Source organism: Moschus berezovskii, chromosome 8, assembly GCF_049115385.1.
Source record: "Moschus berezovskii isolate FMDL1 chromosome 8, NW_MosBer_1.0, whole genome shotgun sequence".
In the NCBI taxonomy this organism is placed as follows: Eukaryota; Metazoa; Chordata; class Mammalia; order Artiodactyla; family Moschidae; genus Moschus; species Moschus berezovskii.
This window is the reverse complement of record NC_142467.1, coordinates 108,170,787-108,186,734: the sequence shown is the minus strand read 5'-3', so window position 1 is coordinate 108,186,734 and position 15,948 is coordinate 108,170,787. Positions and strand designations below refer to the sequence as shown.

The 15,948-nt window shown below is 48.2% G+C and overlaps 1 protein-coding gene and 1 pseudogene across 3 annotated transcripts in view; both read right to left on the bottom strand.

The window, feature by feature from the left end:
- Positions 1-15,948, bottom strand: part of GATAD2A (GATA zinc finger domain containing 2A) — a 97,405-nt gene that overhangs the window by 71,631 nt on the left and 9,826 nt on the right. Inside the window, exon 1 of one of the 3 annotated variants that reach the window (XM_055431370.2) lies at positions 11,355-11,640. The exons of 1 other annotated variant lie outside the window; for it this stretch is intronic. The gene's annotated coding sequence lies outside the window, so the exon portion shown is untranslated. Of the gene's footprint in view, positions 1-11,354; positions 11,641-15,948 lie in introns of those variants that run through there. One more of the 3 variants, XM_055431365.2, reaches the window with a different exon arrangement.
- LOC148777192 (large ribosomal subunit protein eL33 pseudogene) lies at positions 13,236-13,834 on the bottom strand (annotated as a pseudogene).

Here is a 15,948-nt window from a genome sequence, read left to right as displayed (position 1 = left end):
GACTCCTTCCAGTGCTCATCAAGCTTTGGTGGCATGGGAAGGGGAGGGCCTGACTCTTCACTGAGAAAGCCACGCTGGACACACAGATTCAAACTGCTGCAGGAAAAAAAGCCCACTGCTGACAAAGGCGGGAACATCCAGAGAATCACCTTTAGCACACTGACAAGAGATTCTGTTACTAAAGGAGGAAAAGAGAAGTGTAACAGTGGCTAACAATTATTAAATTCTTTATCTGGTGCCAGGCGTGGCGCCAGTACTTTACATGCCTGATTTCATTTAATCCTCATAACCACAGAATTGAGGCTCTACCAACGCTACCCACACTTCACACGGGGGACTGCCACCGTCACCTACACTGCACACAAGAACTGCCACTGATGCCCACACTTGACAGGTGAGTAAACAGGCTGAGAGAAGTCAAGGTGATCGGCCAAGGTCACAGGGTTAAATGGGGATCCAGACCCAGGCTCCAATCTCAACCATGACACCTTGGTGGGCAGCCTGTCTCTAACTAAGACCATCCTCAGGCTGGATCCTTCCCAAGGTTCTGGGAGAACTTCCTAAACAAAGTCAGCACAACCTCCGTTCCTCTGATTAAAGCACACTAGCTTAATCCTTTACTGAATTTCAGGAAACCTCCTTGTGCAAACCCCCATTCCATGAACCATACAGCAAATTCAGGGACTCATGTGTGTCTTCACCTTCTATGAGAGGCACTAAAACCTACGGAGGGTGCTGAAGCACAGATTTCTAAGCGCCTACCTGCCAGGGTACATACAAGCTAAGGGAAGAGGACTTGATCAACACTGCCAGCCTGGGTTATAAATATAAATGAAGACCCTTTTGTCTTTTCCATTGTGTGAGATGTACACATACGCCAACCACACTCAGCACTCCACCAAGCAGACCTGGGTCCCGCGGCGAGGAGGACTTGTGCAGACTGAGCTGCTTTCCTTCCATCAGAAGAGCAAAGTGCTCACAGGAGGCAGGAAACAGAGCAGACCCAGACCGGGGGAAGGAGACAGGTTCTCTGGTCACTGACTCGGCAGTCTCCCCAGCCCATGGGACGTGGAGCTGGGGGGCAGCCCAGGCCCTGAAGAAAGAGCTTCCTAAGGTGCTGGTGGCCAGGGCACATGCTGGCCCGCCCAGCTCTGTACAGGAGGCACCAGTCTGCCACCCTCACCCTGACTCTCCGGATTCCTCACTCCCACCCTTAACCTCAAAACCGGGACCCCTAGTCATCATCAGGCAGATACCACTCTCAAAACCAAGTCATTCTTTCCCAAGGGCCAAGTCTCCAAGGCTCCCTTCCTTCCTGCGTCCACAACCCCTCCCTACTTTCAAAACCCATACTGTCATTTGGCAGGACATCCACCTGTCTTCTTCCTTGAACTCTGCCAGAAGAGTCAGGATTTGAAAACATTTGAGCAATGCATGAAACAGGGTAACTTTTTCAAACTAGAAAGTAGCAGCTGTTGGAAAAATTCATGTGGATGTTTCAGGGAAGTGTCTTAATCGCTCTAGGTCTGTCTGGAAAAGTGTCCAAAGCCTCAAGCTGGAAAATTCTCAGACTTTAGAAAATGCTGATTACCAACCAGCTCCTGGGGCACAGGAATCACACTGAGCCTCTTCTTGTCCCTCTTTGCTGCTGCTGCTGCTGCTAAGTCACTTCAGTCGTGTCCGACTCTGTGTGACCCCATAGACGGAAGCCCACCAGGCTCCCCCGTCCCTGGGATTCTCCAGGCAAGAACACTGGAGTGGGTTGCCATTTCCCTCTTTAACTACTGGCAATCTCTTTCTCAGGTGACGTTAAGGGCCGCATCCTCCTAATTTCAATCCACTCATCACTACTTCACTCTTGGGAACAGAGCAGAACAAACTGTTTACATATGGGACCATCCCTCAGATATTTCTTTCTTTTATGTGTTATTTACCACACTTTCATCTAACACGAAGCACTGCTAGTTTGGGGAGGAGGAGACACAAGGACAAATCAAGTTCTGCATCCAGACCCCAGAGAAGGGTCAAAGACACACACCCCTCAGTTCAGGAGGGTCCTGGGTCCTGAGGACCACACATGACCCACCACACCTCAATCCACTATCTTCTCCCAGTGAAGCAGAGAGTGGCCATCCAGGCCCACAGGCTGGGCTGTCTCACAATGCCTGGCTTCTCCAGGACGGAGACAGGATCTCAGACCACGCTTCTCTAGGACCCAGCTCACCCCACCTTCACTCAAACTCAGCACCCTGAAAACTTAAGACCCACTATGTCAGGGCCTGTGTCACCTCCCAGTCCTCACTCGGCTGCCACCACTTGGACATGCTCCTGCCCATCCTTCCTCTTTCCCAGAGCACTGTGCCCTGTCTCCTCCATGAAGAGTTAAGACCCCCGAGGACAGGAACCGGCCATCTCACCCATCGCCAGAACCCAGGGACACAGCACAGGCCCGGCAGAGAAGGGACCCCAGTTGCTGAATGAACAGATGACTTGTCCTCAGCTCCTGGTATCCAATTAATCCCTACCCAATCTTCACGCACAGGATCTCTGGCACCTGTCCTTGCTTTTTACTCCCCATCAGGCAAATTCAAGGCCAGGTCAGCTCATGCCTGCCTCTTATCAGTGGCCCTTTTACCTCACTGGCTTCCCTACCCAATTCAAGTCAGCATTTTCCTCCTCACAAACCTGAGGGCTCTCCATGCTTTTGGTATCAAGTGTCAACAGTCATCCATTTAAGGTCATCAACGATAATCATTTTTCATACTTATTTTCCATTAAGACTTTCCATAAACCCTGAGGTCCAGGACAGTGATTTACCAATGCCATCCCTCCCTGACACTCCAGTGCAGGGAACACTCTCTCTAACAGTCCAGTCCCACACAACGAAGCTGCTTCACAATAGCTGTTAGGACCCCTGAGACCAAGGAAATTATCTCTTCTCAGAATAGTGTGCATGATGAACACAGATCGGATGCCCCATCTTTTTCACGTCATGACATGTAACAAAAATTATATGTGCACAGTGCACTTCAGTAATATGAGGGCAACTCGCTGAGGAGCTGGGCTGGGGCCACCTGGGCCCGAGGATGTCTGTGCATCTCTGTCACCCAGCTCAGCATCTCTCCTTAGGGAATCTCAGAGCTCGCAACTGATGACGCAGCCTGCATGTGTGCACCACCTCACTGTGCGGCGCTGGCACTGCACTGCATTCCGTGGGTTGCCCACTGGAATGGACATTTAACAGGCTCTTAAATGTCAGTGGGCTAACTTTTTAAAAAATAACTTAAGAAAAAGCAGCAGCCAACAATGGTTCACACAAGACTGGTTACAATTTCAGCTTCCCTCTCCTTTCTGCAATAAACCAAGGCAACACAGCGGGCGCGCTCCCGCCACCCTGAACTCACAGAGGGCACACAGGGCTCTCCTGTGCTCGCCCGATGCAGAGCGCCTTCCCAGTGGCCGTCCCCTTTCGCCGCATGCCACGGCACAGCCACCCGAGCTTATCTCTGCAAAGTTAAGAGGAACCCCTTCCATCCTCCCTGAGGGGGCTGAGTGGGTACTTGATGGCACCAGCAGCAGGAAAGGACAACTGTCCAATCCTGAGCCAAGATTCCCAAATTACCACCAACGTACCTCCTGGAACCCCTCACCACCCCATACCCCGATCTTCTCTCGTCCAAGAACACATTCAATCCCTGTAACCAGTCCACCTGTGAAACGGCTTAAAGATGACTTCAGCAGACAGAGCGGACTCCCCCCACATGTGAAGGGTAAGTGAGAAATAACCTCTCTCAAAGCTTTTCAGCAGCCAGCCTGTGCTGTTGTAGACTCACCCTTACGTGAGTGTTAAGGACCGTCCCTCCTGCCCAAGACTAGCAGAGCCTGATATAGGATCTGATGTCCTGCTTTTCTGAATCCTGAAATGGTCACCCAAAATGATTCATCTCGAGGATGCTTAAATAATAAGTGCCATCTCTTGTTTTTTAATAGATAGGGAAAAGCAGTTTAATGCTCTTAAAACTAAAAGCCATCAACCGCTTAGTTCCAGAACAAGAAACACAGCTACAGTTGTTTCGTTTGCTGGTTTTTAAATGCAGTCCGGATACTCCAGAAGCAGCCTGAATTCCTGCCTGTGTTCTGTCCCATCCTCACGTTAGATACCATGATGACCTCAAAAGACAAGGTCCTGAGGAAGGAAATTTGACACTGGACCTACACTACATAAATAAAGGGAAGAGAAACCTAAAACAAAACAAAAATTGTGAAACTAACCAAGCCATAAAGAAGTAAGGATAACAGATCAGACCAGGAGGCTCCAGGAGGGAATAGAGCTCTGTGTCCTTCTCTCTTCTTCAAGTCAACACAGGGCAGGCCATTCCCCGTCTCAGGCCTCAGTTTCCAGTTTGTAACATCAAGCCCTGCCCCACTCATCTGGAAGACTGTATGCCGCCTGCTGGGTTCAGCCAAACAGCACACAAAAAAGCTAGTCCTAGGTGAATATTAAACTTGTCTGCTGCCCAAAGACTCTTCCTGACAAACAGAAATTGACAATAGGCTGCAATTACACTTCAATCCAGACACAAGTCTGTTAATGTCCTTAACCAAGAAAACTTCAATAGCAGATAGTGGTATGACTACTACTGACACCGGAGACCCCACCTTCTCTCCAGACTTCAGGGTCAGGAAATGGCACTTGTAGGGTTGAAAGAGACAGAAAGCCTCAACAATAGAAACCTTACAGGTTTGGGGAAAGAGGCAAGAGACAGATGACCAACACACAGACTGCTGAAAAGGTCAGCTAATCAAACAAAAGTGTCGAGGAAAATCCTAACCAAACCCTCAAAATCTCCCCAGTGCACGAAAAAGAATCCCAGGGAGAGATCTGACTCCAGAATCCTCTGAAAGAATCACTTGCCATTGAAGGAATGCATTAAGCCTTTACATACACAATAATACAGGAAAGAAAAGAAAATGAAGTTAAAGTGTTCTGTCAATGATAAGCAAGCCCTGAGAACACCACAGGTCTGGAGTGACTCAACCAATGCAACCAACACCTTCAAACCAAGGATTCTGTTTGCCATGCTCCTACTTTCCCCACAGCACTGAACAACTGGGGGGAAAAAAATTTTCCTCCATGGATGAATGAAAGTTGCAGCAGCAAAATTTTCAGAACTGGCCAGCTAGCAGTGAGAGCCTGCCCAAAACACACAAGAAAACTAAAACTGTTGTCACTGTCACAAAAGCCCAACAAATGGAAACTCGAGTAAGGAAAAACTGGCCTGGAAACCTGCTTACCTCCAAGGTCCTGGTGAGAACCCTTCCTCTTAGGTAAAAATGTGTTGGGTCAAGTTTAACAGCCACTGACTCAAAGGGTAATTGCATAGAACAATTGAAATTGGAGGAAATGTTATATTGGGATTATATGCAGAGTTAAGACCACAAGACTTTTTTAAATTTCCTTCTGGGCAACCTGACTGACCTTTTTAGGTGAGATCTCCTTACAATGAGTTCTGAAGACCTCCAAATTTTTAGGCTGTGGTAGAATTTTGTTAAAAAGAAAATCTAGCTCCTCAATCTGAGTGTTTCATTGTGCTTGATAACTGAGATGTAAAACTTGGGGGGATATTCCTGTAATTGTCCTCTGGGCAGAGGAGGATTTTGGTTTGTTTTTGGATCTTAGTTTCACAACCAGGGATGGAAACTATGCTTCCTGCAGTGGAAGTCCAGGAGTCCTAACCACTGGACCACCAGGGAATTCCCTCAGGGGAGGAGTTTCATCTCCGAAGTAAATGGAGGACTGCTAGGATACCCCTAACGACTTTTTCTAACATTTCTCAGTTGTCCTTGCAACCATCCCATGAGGTTAAAGATACAGTCCCCATCTACAGGTGGGAAAGCTGAGGCCAGGTGGCCAGGCGGCCAGGCAACCTGCCCACAGCTGAAGAATAGTAAGTTGCTGTCAGATCTTCAGATTCCCAAGCAGCCTAAGTGCGGAAGAAAGACAGGGTTCAGGCCCAAACTCTCCCATTAGCCACTGCAAGCACCATCAAGCAACCTACTTCCAATCCCTGGCCAAAGGGCACTCAATGATAAGGCCAGAAGTACAGAAGCCCCTCTTGGTTCTCAACGGCAGGACCCCATGAGGATCTGCCTGGCAAACATCTTACAAATGGAAGAGCAGCCCCCTAAAAATCAATATGTGAGGTTCAGAAAGCCCAGCGTCAGGAAGAGGGGCTGTGTGCCCTTTGCCCGGATGAGGTATCACCAACCCAGGCGTTCTGTGCTGCCAGGGAGGCACCAAGGCTGAAGGGAGAAACATTCAATCTGAGATTAGAAAGGCTGGGACCCAGTCCCAGATGTAGAAAAACCAGCAAGGTGACCCTGCAAGCATCACTCTCTGTAGGGACTTCACCTTCTTCCATCTCAAATGTGTGGACAGGCTGCGGTTCCCAGGGGCAGATTGCAACATCTGTCCCACAAGCATGGAGGTGCTCCACACGTGAGAAGCAGCTCAGTGAGCTTTTGAGCTCTGCCTCATCTATTCCAACCACAACAGCACACTCAGTGGCCCCGAGTGTGTGAGCAGGTACACACTAGGTGCTGCACTATGCCCCTTTGCATTTATTATCTCACTTCCAATTCAGTCATTCATGGGAGACAATATTTTCTCCTTTTCAGAAATAAAACACAGGGAACTTTCCTGGTGGTCCAGTGGCTAAGATTGAATGCAGGGGCCCTGGGGTCATCCCTGGTCAGGTAACTAAGAGCTCCCTAAGAGTTCACATGCCACAGCGAACACCTGGCACAGCCAAATTAATTAAAATAAATATTTTAAAAAGAAGAAATGGGAAACAAAGGACGAGGCTCACCAAGGTCAAGTCACTATGAAGTGGTTGGGTGGAGCTCACACCCAACCTAAGGCAAAGCCAGGGTTGGCCCAGGACACATCTACAGGGACCTGCTGCCGGGGAACACCCCCTCCCCCACCCCCGGCACCAGGAGAAGCTGGATAACCATGTAATCCAACAGTACTAGACTGAGCTCAAAGGCATTACCTCCTTTAGGATGAATTAGGTTTGAAGGCTCAAATCAAAAGACCTGGCCATAAAGGGAGGTCAAGTAGTGTCAAGTGTAGAGATGAAGACAGAGGAGGACTAGCTGAAGAATTCTTCAGCCTCAAGTGAAGACTTTCTTTCCAATCCCACACTGCCTCCAACTCCGCCTCTGCCCTCTACCCCACCCCCAGCTATGGCTGGACCTGAGGCCAAGCAGCCTCAAAGTTTACAACCCCATCAAACCTTCCCTCCAAACTCCTGCCTCAATTTTGTTGAGAGCCCCCTTTCAGGTACAGCCCATCTAGCCAGCACATTCTACCTCAGATTTCCTCGGACACATATCAAATATTCAGTCCTTTCACATAAGGAATCCAAAAACTAGGAATCAGAACAGGAAAGCAAGATCCTTGTCAAACTCACCTGTGAAACAGGTACCTCTGTTGAGACTGAGAGCGAGAAAGTGGGTGCAGTGCACTGAAGCTGCAAAGACCCTTTCTAACATATCCTGGAGTGTTCCAGAGGATTCCCAGTCACTTCCTAAGGCAACCTGCAGGTTTTCAATTAGAGTAAGTTTCTTTGTCTTCTAATAACCTACATTTTCATCAGACAAAAAAAGAGGTCATAAATACAGTCTAGAAAGCAAGGGGAGGGGCAAGAAGCCTGTGGTGTGATATTCCTCTTGACTCAAAAGTCCTGCATCATGTTTGCCAAAATCCACAGGTATGCAAGATGTGTCCCCAGCTGGTACTTGTTTCCAATAACACAGTCTCACCACCTTCCACCTCACTGCCACCTCTTCAGGCCCCCTGCCTTTTACCTCCACCTTCTAAACACACCGCCTTCCTAATTCAAGACAAAGATGTAGCTTTGCACGGTTGGCACATAAAGTAAGTTTCATTAGCTGAACAAATAGCAATCTGAAGCCAGACTGCCTAACTCACCTCCTAAAACAGTTCATATAACTCAAGAGCATCCATTCTAACAACCACATTTAGCTGGCAGCACAGTTCTGTAAGCCTCAAACTATGACACTGCCAACTTGTTCTTCTGGTTCTGCGGCACTTCCAAACCCGACAACTATTATAAGGAAATCCCAACGATGCTCTATTACCCCAGGACGACGGCTCATGAAGACCTCACCTACTCCCCTGTTTCATAATCTTCCTAGTTTTCTACAATGAGCATAAATTATCTCAATTATTGTGGGGAAAAAATAAGCCCAGGGAAAACAGTCTTGTCCTTTCCATTTGATGGCAGAGAAACACCCCAAGTCCAAACAGGTAGTTCTCGAGACAAGTATTTGAGTTGCCCATGCTTTCAGAGGTTAACACAGTCACACTGACAGTCCTTCACTGGATTCAGTGGTAAGAGTATCACACTTTTGTGTCTTGGAAACTGACACAGTCAAGACTCTGCAGGTCATTTCACTACTCTCCCACTCACGTCCTTCAGGTGCACCTTTTAGTCCTCTGCTGTCTAAGGCCCAAGAGGTCCTAGCTCTGAGCTTCAGTGCACCTGCATCACACTGGTCCCCACCTTACCCATTTCAGCTGGGTCCCACTGCTCTTATGGTAAATGCCAGACTCCCTCAGTCCTGGAACCTGACCATTTGTCTCTCTCTGCTCCAACCACACTGATCTTCCTTCAGTCCCAAACACTCTCTCTGCCAGAAATGCTCTCCCTTTCCGCTTATTTAGCTCCTCCATGTCCTCTGGTCCCAGATGAAGGAGGGCCCCTCCAGTCCTGCTCACCAGTTCACAGCACCCTTCTGTCCTCGGCCCATGGTAAGTTTCCTCAAGTTTATGAGCTTAGTTACAACTGCTCTCCCCCTAATCTCACAGTAAACTCCACTGAGCAGGAGAGAGCCCTAGCACAGTGCCGGAGGCACAGTATGCACTCTGATATTTATTGAATAAATCAATAGAGAAATCACTACTTGCAATGCCACAAAGTCACAAAATAAGTGATGCAGAACACATGAGAAGAACTACTTACAAGAGTTGAGAACTGGAGTCTTTTAAATGCTTTATCATTCAATACTTAAGTGTTCTTTCTTTAAAAAAAATTGTAAAATACAGACACCAAAAAGTTTATAAAAACAAAAAACTACTGCTAATCCCAACCCAAAGATTTTGTTGACATCTTGCTACAAATTCTTCCAGGATTTTTTTCTACCAACAGCAGCATTATTTCTTTCCTCTCTATCAAAATATAAGATTGTAGAATCTGCCAAATGATCCTGCATTAATCGAGATGACTTGACATTTAAAAAAAATGATGTCATCGGAATGGAAATAACAATGCATCCAAATCATTAATACATTAATCCCATTCTCTACACCACATCCAAGATGACAGGCAATCCTCTGCAAAAACCAGCTTCAGAATTTTAGGAGCAGCAGAGGGGATGAAAGCTGAAGGGTGGGGGAGTTAGCAAGGGGAGGGTCTAGCCAATCACTCTCAAAATCCCCAATCTAAACTGCTTCCTCCAAAAAAAAGGGCCAACTTTTCTGAGTTATAGGCTATAGAAGGGAAGCAATGGGGTGACTCTGTGGCTTGGTTCTTAAAAACCACCTGGTAACTCTGCTCTCCAAGGACAAGGCAGGGCTAGAAACGGAGTTATCAGATCATCCCCCAACTCCAAGCAGAGGTGTACTGGAGCTTGGACAAGCACATGGCTTTGTGCTGTGGGAACTCCCGGAAAAATCAGATTATTAGTGGCACTGAAATAATGTCTGTGAACTGAGCTTAGCATACAGTGGGCACTCAAACTGGGGCCAGTTTGATCTTTCCTCCACAGCTTGCTGGTCAGGTCTAACAAGCTACCAGCACTCTGGTGCCAGTGAACATTTTACGTAAGACTGAAGGCAGGAGGAGAAGGGGACGACAGAAGATGGTTCAATGGCATCACCAACTCAGTGGCTATGAATTTGAGCAAGCTCCGGGAGTTGGGTGATGGACAGAGAAGCCTGGCGTGTTGCAGTCCACCGGGTCAGAAGAGTTGGACATCACTGAGTGACTGAATTGAACTGAACTTAAAAGAAAACTTGTAACCACCATCAGAAGAAAAAGAATATCAACAGGACACTGGGCCCAAGACTGAAGCAACTGCACAGAAGGCTGTCTGTCCCTCAGATTCTCTGTGCTACCACAGCCAGAAGGTGTCACTGTGTAAAATGGACACACAAGAACCATAGACTTAACCAGTACTGTGTACTCTGAGAAAACTGAAAGAAGTAAGAGAGAAAAACTAAAGGCTCAAGTGACTCACTCGGACTTTGATCTAAAGAATCCAAAGCTCTAAAGATAAGGATGAACGACACACGTAAGGAGGTAGGGTCAGATACACAAAATTAAGCAGTCCTTGCAAAATTCCCAGGGCAAGGAAGAAACGTGCACGCAGGCTTCCCAAGTCATTCGGTGCCTAAGGGAGGGGTCCCCATTCATTTCTGGGTCCCAGTGTTTACACACACACCAAGTGTCAGTCACGCTCTAGGCTAGGGCCCTGCCCATAAGCCTTTCCTTGTTGAAGTGATCAATTCCGATTCTTGGCAATAATCCCTTTAAAAGGCCAGCTGCTGCTGTCTAGTCACAGATGCCAACCCTTTCCAGGTGGGAAAAAAAGAAATCAATACAGACAACGCCTAGATGGAGAGGCAAATTTAAAGTATAAGGCCTGAGAAAGGCCGGAACCCAGAGAGGAGAAAGGGTCCCGTGGCTCCCCGGGGTCAGGCAGGAAGGGCGCGAGCGGAGGGTGGGGGTGGGGGAGGGCCAGCCCTGCAGGCGTGGGCGCGCGGGGACTCTTATTCTGACACGGGATCCGCAGCCGCCGTCGCCGTCGCCGCGGGGTTCAGCGCCACGGCCCGGCCTGCCCGCGACCCTCGTCTCCCGCCCGGGACCCCCGCCCCGCGCGCCCACGTGCCACTGCCCCCATGCCCGTCCCGGCCGCTTGGAAGCTGCACCTCACGACCTGGCCCCGACTCTGACCCCCAGAGGAAGCGCAAGAGTAAGAGGGGCGACGCCGCGACTCTCTGGGACCCCCGCCCGGCCCGGCCCCCACGTGCCCGGGCGGCGTCGGAGCGCGGAACTTTCCAGGGCAGCGCGAGGAAGACGCTCCCGGAATACAAGGAGTAGAACTCGCTCGCTCTCACTTTTCCACGCTCGCATCGGGGTCCCTCACAGCCCCCAGACCCTCCGACCCTGCCCAGCCTACACCGCCCCTGCCGCTCCAGTCTCCCTCACGCGACCCCGGCCCTGACCCCAGCCCCCGCCCCCCGCCAAGTTTGGTCCCGAACTTACCGGGCCGCTGGCCGGCCGGGCCCTAGGACAGTGCGTGGTTTCAAGGGGCCGCGGGGCCGGGGTCGGGGTCGCCTGCGGGGCCGGGCGGCCGAGGGGCTGGGGGCGCTGGGCCGCGCGCGCTCGCTCCGCCTGTGGGGCCGCCCGGGCCCGCGGCGCTCGCTCCGCCGGTCCGCCCGCCCGCCCGCGCCGCCGGCCAGATAATGCGCCCCTCGGCCGCACACATGGAGCCCGGCGCCGGCGTCACCGCCCGGGACATGCGCACCAGGTCAGCGCGCCCGGCCCGCGGCCCCCAAAACACCGGGGAGCTCTTAAAGGCGACGCCGCCCGCCCGCGCCCGGCTGGGCGGGGCCAGGCGGGTGGTGGGCGGGGTCTTGTGGTGGTGGGCGGGGTCTGCTGACCGACACCGCCCCGGAAGCACCGCCCCTCCCGAAGGCCCTCCACGGGACGCCCTGCCCCGTGCGCCGGTTTCCCACGAGGGCTCGGGCGGGCTCCTGTAGCAGCGCCGAAGGGTCGTCGCCAGCTCACCCCGCGGCACAGTCGAGCGGGCCGCGCCCAGGGCTGACTCACGGCGCGCTCACTGCTGACCTCGCTCCAACTGGGCTGCGAGACATCGAGCAACTGCTTCTGAAAACCGAGGTTAGAATGCCACCTCCACGGGGTCAACACACAAAAGTTCCCCTCCAGGGGATAGGCGAAACTATAATTCCTCCAGCTCAGTAAAGAGAGTTCTACAAAGTAAGCGCCAGACCCACCCACTTAAAAACACTTAAGAGATGACTGCTCTCCCTCTCCAGTTACCTCCCAATCTGCCCCGTGCCTCTAGAAGGTGAAACCTCCCAAGAAAGCAAAGCTGCGCCCTTCCCTCTGCAGTGACGTGGAGAGATATTCAACTACATAAAGCAAAACACAATTTTAATAGGGAAAATATCTTGTATTACAAGAAGCTCTCAATATCAAGGTTAGGTTCTGAAGAATCACCAAAAAAGGCCCTTCCCAAGTTCTTTTTATGGCATTAATACAAATAATTCACGATGAGACACCTAGATAACACATCCTAATACATATTCATCAAGTGAAACAAAGTTTCACCAAACATACCTTTACCACTTGAAATGTAGTGATATTTTTCTACTTCATTTTTTTTAAAGAGAATCAATGTAATTCTGACCCACAACTGGTCTTGCCCCAAAACTTTGAAAACACTTAATGTAGAATAAGTTTTACAAATAAGTTTTCTGCCATGTTCCCCCCACCCCACCTCAATAAGAAGTTCAAAAAAGCCCATTTTAATTGTGAGTTCCACACCTAACTGGCAACTTTTTGTTGCTGATTCCACCCCCAACCCTACCCAAAAACTCTTCCAAGGGCTTAAAGTCAACATCTGGTACAACCTCTCCAGGGCCAAAGGAGAAGCATTCCTCAAACTAAAAATGATACAAAATACAACTTGTTGACCCTCAGACACCTGGCCTGACCCAGTTTTGTCAGCAATTTGCTACAAAGAAATTTAAATGTTCAAATTAAAAAACCAAACAAAAACAGTTTATTCTCAAACCGGTAACTGGGTAGAGGAATGCAGAAAAACCCCTGATCCCAGAGGCAAAGGTAGTTTAAAGCAAATATGATTTTCAATCTAATATGGCAGCTCTGTATTTTGAGAACTGCTTTACTCAACAATTAATCAGATGATGTATATCAAAGCAATACAAGCAAAATATTACCTCACTGCTCCTCAGCTGGGTCCTGATTAATCCAACTTAATTAACTACAGACACAGCAAAGTGTGGTCAGGTGGGAGATCCAAGACTTGAGCCTGACATAGGGATTCCAGAATCTGAGCTGGCAAACCCTGTGCAAATCACCCAGGTGACAACCATCCTGTTTTGTTTTGTTTTTTAAACAAAAGCACAACAGGACAAATCCACACTTTTATTTATTTTCAAGAAGTTTATATCCTCGAAGGGTACAGCATCACCCGGATTCTGTGTCCAATGGCCTTAGCAGGAAGGTTGCTTCGGAATTTGGCACGAACCATGCCACTGTTTCCATGAGCTCGAGTTATGTTTCCCCAGATTACTCTGGTTTTGTTAGGTTTTCCACCTGGAGTTACTGTGTTGTTCTTTGCTTTGTACACATAAGCACATCTCTTGCCTAGATAGAATTCAGTTTCATCTCGAGCATATACACCTTCAATTTTCAGGAGAGCAGTGTGTTCCCTTTGGTTCCGTTGACCCCGTTTATAGCCAGCAAAAATGGCCTTGGACCACAGCCTTCCAGACATATTTGTCGTTTCAGAAGTCCCATTCCCAGCAGGCCTCCATAGGGTCCAAGATGGCTGAAAGAGCAACCGTCCTGTTTTAAAGAGGAAGGCATCAGCTGCAACACAGTAATGACACGGCCCCATGGACTGAGATGTGAACTGGTGACAGGTGGTCCTCCAAAGAATAGTGCCAACTTCTCTGGCTGGCAAAGGGTGAAATGGTTTATTTTGTGATAGGAAGAGAGGACCAAGTGTGTAGATGGAAAAAGCGATGGTGAATCTAGACCTGTTTGGGGTCCCAGATGCTCAGGTGGGTGAATGCTGATGCTGCTTGGCTTTGAGGCCTTGTGCCATAGTACTGGACTAAACAGCAAATAGTTCAGCTGGTGATTAAGAAATATGCTGCAATCACCTTCAGATGCCATTCTAAAACTGAAAACACTAAGAGACAAGTAGGGCTAGAACTGTTTCTTTTGAAGTTTTTTCCCTCTGCCCTAAGAAAAAGGCAGTCACTTAATACTTATAGATGCCAGTTAACATAAAAACACTTCTGATATTAGGTTAAACAAAAATTTCTGCCAAATTCACTTCATATTCTTCAGATTAGATCCTTGCTAATAATAGCAAAGCCTTCTTCCACCCTAACCACTTAAGAAATATTCTAATTCTCTCTCTAATGTACTATTAGATAAACTTCCAAACACCATCTGAGCTAAATTCCTGTACAACAGAGGGACTGACGAAAAGAAATTTGGGCCAAATTCCATGTTCGTGTCCTCGTTTGTAAAGCAGAAATTGGTCAAAGGCTCCAAAATAGTGTGAAACTGACTGAAAAGGAGTAGCATCACCTACTGAATGTTTAAGGTACTGTACTTTTTGGGTTTTAATCAGAAAATTTCTTTGAACTTTCTGGTGGACAAAAATTTAAGATGTCTTATGTGATAAACAAGAACTGGATTTTGTAGGCTGGGGAGCCTAGAGGCACCAGCTCCACAAGTTCACTGGCTGGTGGCACAGAAAGACAGAATGATTTCAATGCAGAAAATGCATTCGTAGGAAAGACAGGACTCACAGAGGAAAGGACTGCTCCCCTCCCTGGGAAGAGCTCTGGGAAATCTTTGCGGATGTGACATTTGAGCCAGCTCTTAATGGATGGACATCCTAGGCACCGAGAATAGCAGAGGCAAGGGGCCAGAGCTGGCTACTCCTGGAGTGGCTTTGGCACAAAAGGGGCTGAAAAGGGGTGGATTCACTATCCTTTAAACTTTCTAGTTGGCTTTCTCTCTCAGAATGCTTAAATTCACAAGCTAAGCAGGCCTAGTTATGAAGACTTTAACCAATTTTTAGATAACTGCTATCAAACAGTGATACTAAGCTCCGACTTATATTCTAAGAAGCTCTCCAAAGAACAGACAGGTTGTTCATTCCCTCGTGGTCCAATGGCTAAGACTCTGAGCTCCCAATGCAGGGGGCCCGGGTTGGATCCCTGGTCAAGGAACTGATCCCACATGCTGCAACTAAAGTTTGTGCATGCTGCAACTAACTCCCAGTGCAGCCAAAGAAAAAATAAATAAATATATATTTTTTAAAAGGTACCCTTATGACAAAGAGCACTAGACATCCCTGGTGCCCAGTGGTTAATAATCTACCTGTCAATGCAGGGGACATGGGTTCTATCCCTGGTCTGGGACGATCCCACATGCTGAGGGGCAACTAATCCTGTGCATCACAACTACTGAGGCCCGAAAACCCTAGAACCGGTGCTCTGCAACAAGAAAAGCCACCACAAGGAGAAGCCAGTGCAACACAATGAGAGAGGAGTTAGCTCAGTGCAACCAGAGAAAGCCCGCGTGCAGCAACAAAGACCCAATGCAGCCAAAAATTAATACACACACATACATAAATAGAAATGTGATCATAAAATTAAAAAAAAGATTATTTAAAAAGAAAACACTGACTACTTTCCACACTTTGCATTTTTAGTACTCTAAAGTCTAAAACTATTTTCATTGAATTTAGAGACAATATAACCAGTCTCTAAGAGGATTATTTTTAAGTTTCTTATTTCACCCCAAATTCATATTCAGATGGTGAGATTACAAAGCAATTGGGTTGGGAAAGGAAAAGATCCATTTCTATGTGAATTTCATTTCCCTAGTGCTTTGATATTTTTGGTACGTTTTTCAAGGACCAGAAAAGAGTTAAAGAGATGTACTTTAAGAAAAATACAATACTCCCAACACATTACAGCTGCTACAACAAATGTCACTGTTTAAAAACAACCACAGCACTTTCACACTAGATTGGGAGTTTGTGGCAGACATCAACTCCTGT